Raw genomic sequence first — 6,000 nt, forward strand, 5'->3', positions numbered from 1 at the left:
TCTCAGTAACGAGTCCCCGCAGAGTCAGGGATGGGGAGCTGGACTACTGTCTTAGTCCCTTGGGGCAGCTATAACAAAACATCATAGATTCAGTTATAAATGACAAACATTTATTTCTCTCAGTTCTGTAGATTGGGAATTCCAAAATCAAGGTATCAGCTCATCTGTGTCCATTTAGAGCCTACTTCCTACCTAGTTCACAGATGACTTCTTTTCCCTGTGTTCTCAGGTGGCAGAAGAGGCAAAGGAGCTCACTGGGGGCTCTTTTATGAGTGCACCAATCCCATTCATGAGGGCTCCACCCTCATGGTCTAGTCACTTCCCCAAGGCACCAACTCCAAATACCATCACCTTGGGAGTCAGCAGTTGAACATGTGAATCTGGGGGGACACAAACATCCAGTCTATGGCAAGCATTCTTTTTTTGCCCAGGGTTTCTGACCTGCCGCCCACTCTGCACCTGCCACAGTTAAACTCATTACACTTAAGGCAGAAAACATGAAGTATCACACTAACCAGGCCCCTGAGCCAGTGTGTACATCCGGCATGCCACCACGTTTCTCACCTGAGGGCGGGGGCTTCACGTAACAAGGAGTGAGGCCCAAGGAGACAACTCGGGATGTCCTCAGTGCAGTTTCCCAGACCTAGGAGGCTAGGGTCCTCCTCTGGGCCTGGGTCCTCCATGGTCCCCCTTACCACTGGCCAGAGGGACTCAAGACTCAGCATGCTGTGCTGGGCACACTGTGGGGGCAGAGGGGTGACTGCCCCCAGGCAGGATGAGGGGCCCTCCCTGGCACAGCCCAGCCTCATCCCAACCGGCTGCCTCTGCCCCCTCAGCTCCACAGTCTGAAGCTGAACACCGCCCAGGTCCCCCTTCCCCACGCACAGTGGCCTCCACACACTCCCCTCCATGTCCACCTCGCCAGCCACCTTCTGAGGCCTGTTCCACACCATGGGTGCCCCGCCTTCCGCCTCCCACAGACTTGGTTTCTCTTCATAACTCAGTCCCTGCCCCCAGTCAAACTCCTAAGAGTTGTCCTTTTTTTTCTTCTAATTTTTACTGGGGGACTTCCCTGGCTGTCCAATGGTTAAGACTCCATGCTTCCACTGCAGGGGGTGCGGGTTCAATCCCTGGTCAGGGAACTAGGATGCCGCATGCCACGTGGCCTAAATCCAGCATGCATGTGCCCATGTGTGTGTTCCGGGAGAGGGGGGTGGGAGGGGAAGAAACAGGCAGGGGTCCTTGTGAACAAGGCCTGTGAACTAGAAACTGTCACTTCCACAGGTTGCCTGAGGAAATCTGCTTCTCCCGGACAGAAACCAATCTCCCTGTGCCAAACTTCAGGGTCTCAACAAGACTGAGGAGTCCCACGTCCATTTAAGGACCCAGACCAGCTGGACTAGCTCAGCAAAACAATGCCAGGCCACAGGCGAGGGGCCGGCAGCTGGGGACCTTTGTGCTTGGCTCCACCCCCTCAGACAACCTTTCTTATCAGCCCCCGCCCCACCCCCTTTCATTCCAGTAGGTGCCCTCCCCTCCGGCTTGAGGCAGACCCTACCTTAAATTCTACCCCTTCCCCATCTGGCCTACCTGAAAGGCTCACACTTTATCTCAGGGCACAGCCCCCTGTGCCTCTTGTCGTCCTGTCCCAGGCCGGTGGCACCTCAGGCCCTCCCCTATGTCCTCACCCTCTCCCTCTGTATTTCTCCCTCACACTGCGTGCTGATGTCCTGGACCATCGGTTTGTCACCTTCCTTACCTCCCACCCACACCTCTCCTCTGGCCCTCCCCACTGCTCACATGCTCACCACCCACCAGCAACCCAAGGCACAGTGGACCCTGCCCTGTCCTCCCTCCCAGCCCTTTTGGCCTCCGAGAGTCTGCGCCCATCCACCACCATACTTGCCCTGAGGACTCCCAGAACTCCATCTCCAAAGACCTCCTCGGCTTCCACGGGCAACTCACTGTCCCCAAACCTCTGTCCCCATCTCTGCCTGGTCACCCAGGCATGCTGCCCAACTCTCTCCACGCTCTGCCACTTTCACCTCCAGAACATTCGTTTACCCACCACTGACCCAGCTCTGAACTCACCTGCTCCCCCCAATGCTTCCTGTGTGGATCTCCCTAGAGTACAAATCAGTCACACCCCCTCGCTCTAAACCCTGCAATGGCTCCCTGTATCTCTTAAGACAAAGTCCTGATTTCAGCCCCAGAGCACTGAATGGGGCTCCTTGTGCTTCCTTGCTCTCAGCACGCACCACGTGAATTCCGCCACCCTTTCTGGCTCCCAACTTAAACACCTCCTCCTCCAGGAAGCCTCTCAAGATGCCAAGTCTGGGGTAGGGCTCCCCTTAGTGTTCCCACAGCCCTTGTGAACCCCCAGCCCAGCACCAAACCTTGGGTTATGTGGGTGTCTTCTGCTACTTCGTGGGCTAAGTGAGGCTGGGACTACGTTTTCTGTATCCAACACAGGGCCATGCACACAGCAGGTGCTAGATAATAACTGGAAAAGGAAATAAAGGATCTCCTTTAGCCCATTGACCGCTTTCCCCTGAGCACCAGCCCGGAAACCACTCCCCCTGGGGGATGGGCTGCGTCAGCCTCCCCAGGCCCCTCTGTGGGTTCCACCCCACCCTCCACTCCCACTGCCCTAGCACGCATTATGCTGGACTATAGCTGTCTGTGCATCTGCCTCCCTACCAACCACATCAACCTCAGTGCTGATGCCCAGAGTAGATGCCTGTCCAGGCCCGTCTTCTACTTTTCCCTCCACATCCACCCCCTATCCCACTCTGTCCTGGGGTTTCCTCTTTCTCTTTCTCCCTTCTCGTAGTCAGTCGTCAGGCTTAGTCAGCAGAAGGCAGTTAAGTTGCAGGAGATCCGTCAGAGGGTGGGAGGAGAGTGCATGAATGGCGCTGTTCCTTCCCTATTCCTTCCCCAAAGCTCCTGTGGGCCTTCAGACACACCACATCCCACCGCCAACACCACCCGCTCCACCCTCACAGCCACAGCTCGCCCGTCCCTCCATTCAGGGCCATAATGCTGAGAAATTATCTTGAGAGCCCCAGGGAGTGACTGATTTAAGAGATCCCTCTGGTAGACAGATTACAGTAGAAACTGAACAGGAGTGGGGGTCGGGGGTTGGGTCCCACCGGGTTCCACTAACCCTTCCCCTCCTGGGCCTTGACCCTGTGGGTTGTGGACAGGGAATGTTGCCTGACTTTCCTGTAAACAAAGAATGTTGCCCGCTATTCCAGTTCTACAAGAATCAAGCCATTAGCCACTGCAGCAACCCACGGATGGTGCACCTGAGGGGAATTCAGGATGGAGAAAAACAGGAAGCGTTCTGTGCTTTGGATACTGACCCTAGATAGTTAAGACGCATATCAAGGGAATAATTTCAATGAACCCAGGTCCTTGCATGTTCCCATACATAGAAAAACATTAACTTGAGATGTCTGTTCTTTGTGATTAGTAATCTTGGTGTTCAACTACATATTTTTGTTTTTGTTCTTCCCACAAAAAAACTCCTGTAGATCCTGGCTCCTCCCTTATCTCTTCAGAGCAATTCCTCAGAGCTTTCTGAGAGGCTGTCTTCTGGGCTTTAGTCCTCAGTAAGGTCCCACACAACTTTTAGGTTGTGCATTTTTCTTCAGTCCACAAGGCCTAGGGAAGGAAAGTGCTCCCAATGTTGGCCCCAGGTGCTGCCACCCGAATTCACCCACAGCTCTGTAAACGGCCCTTTTATTGGACTCCCCTCAAATACGCACAGTGTTAATAATGACTCTTTTCTGGGACTTCCCTGGTGGCTCAGTGGCCAAGACTGCACTCCCAGTGCAGGGGTCCCAGGTTCGATCCCTGGTCAGGGAACTAGATCCCACATGCATGTGCAGCTAAGAGTTCGCATGCCACAACTAGGGAGCCAGTGAGCCGCAACTAAGGAGCCCACCTGCCGCAACTAAGACCCAGTGCAACCAAATAAATAAATAAATATTTTTAAAAAAGACTATTTTCTGCTGGGACCTTTATGTGGCAGTCAAGCTGCATATGGGAACTCTGCATGGGGCCAAAGCAATACCCAATGATGCTCAGAAAGCCCAGTGTCCCACGGTGTGGGTGGCAGGGGGTGGGTGGCATCAGCCCAGGACTGACCCACAGGGCCAGAGGTGTGAGAGCTAAGTAGAGAACAGCTCTCCTGCCATTCCTCTTCACCAGCACCTGGGCTCCCTTCCTCCATTTCAGAAGGCAGAAATGCCAGACATCCACTTCCCAGCTTCCTTTGCCCGAGGCCCAGCCAATCAGATGTAGCCTCCTTGGAATCAGATGTACCTTCCCTAGAGTCAGACATACCTTCCCTGGAGTGTGCCTAGTGGGCTGGTGACCAGAGCCTCTGCAGTGGTGGGGGTCATAGCAGCCGGGTAGCAGCATACAGTGTCTGCCAAAGCAGAACTGTGACTTGGGCATGGCCTCTTTGTCTTGTCCTCCTGTGCCCTTGGTGGCTCTGGGAGCTACACAAGTTCATTTTCATAAATTCCATTTCTGATTATGTTGGGCAGAGTCAGTTTCCTCCAACGGATAAAGTTGTCAGCAGGTGACCAGGGAAATGGGGGTGCATCCGGAGTGGACGTTTGCCTGGTTGGAGTTAAAGGCAGTGGAAATCCAGCCAGGATGAAGGGAAAGCCTTTGGCAACCCCAGCAGGCTGAGGAGACAGAGCTAGTACAGCCATCACTGGTGGTGTGGTACAGATCTTCCACGACTTACGATGGGGTTACTGATAAATCCCCTGTAAGCTGAAAATATCGTAAGTTGAAAATGTATTTAATACATCCAGGACGTTGGTCGCCTCCTCAGTGAGGACTTCATACAACCCTGAACCACGCCCTCAGCTCTGTCCCAGCACCCTCTAATACACGACTTACCTCTTTACTGTGTCTTCCACCACTAGAATGTCAGCTCTGTGAGGGAGGGAGTTTGCCCCTGGGCTTACTGCTATATTCCTCCTGCTTAGCACATGGTAGGCACTTAATGTGTTGTTAATGAATTAAGTGAAATGAAGATGCATATGAAAGAATTAGAGGAATCAGACTGCAACCAACCTCCAGCCCTTCTCCATCTCCCTTGCCCACTGAAGCAAGGTGTCCTCCCATACCATAAGACCTCGTGAGGGAGTTACTTTGCAAGGGAGTCAACTCTTCTAACGCCCCTCCTCCCCAACTCCTGAAACTAGAGATGGATACCAGCATGTCTGGAGACCTTATTACAAAGTCAGACCCAGAGGGGATGGCTTATGTATCAAAAGAATTTAAGACCTTGGTATTTTACATTAGCTAAAATATACACACTGTGCGGTGGGGTGGGGGGGGAGACCGAGGCCCTAGACCATGGAGATAAGAACATCAGCTTAGTTAGGTTGGACTTCATCAATGCAGGTGAGCTTGCCAGGAACTTTGGATTCAATGTGCAGGCTTAAGCTACTGGGGGTTGTTCTGCCTGTCTATTTGGTTGGCTGAAATGAAAACTGGGTCTCACTAAATGCAATTGAGATGCCAAATGCTCCCTGGTGTAATGTAGAGGAGAGAACCCAAGGCCTCAGGAAGATTCACTCATTCATTCAAAATAAATGTTGGACTGAATTCATCAGGGACAACTCACCTTCTCCCTGAGTCCCTGGAGATGACCCAGAACACAGTCCTTCACCAAGGCCCTAGGAAGTTCATCGCTGAGAAGTTTCCATTTGCCAGGGCTGCTGTAACAAAGTACCACACCCTGAGCGGCTCAAACAACAGAAACTTACTGTCTCATAGTTCTGGAGGCTGGAAGCCAGGATGTCAGCAGGATCCACGCTGTCTCTGAAGTTGCTGGGGAATTTTGGATTAGGGGCACACCCTACTCCAGTATGACTTCATCTTAATTTATGACACCTGCAACCACCCTATTTCTACATAAGGTCACATCAGGAGGTACCGGGGGTTAGGTCTTCAATGTATTAATTTGGGGGA

This window comes from Pseudorca crassidens, chromosome 10 (assembly GCF_039906515.1).
Source record: "Pseudorca crassidens isolate mPseCra1 chromosome 10, mPseCra1.hap1, whole genome shotgun sequence".
Classification (NCBI taxonomy): Eukaryota; Metazoa; Chordata; class Mammalia; order Artiodactyla; family Delphinidae; genus Pseudorca; species Pseudorca crassidens.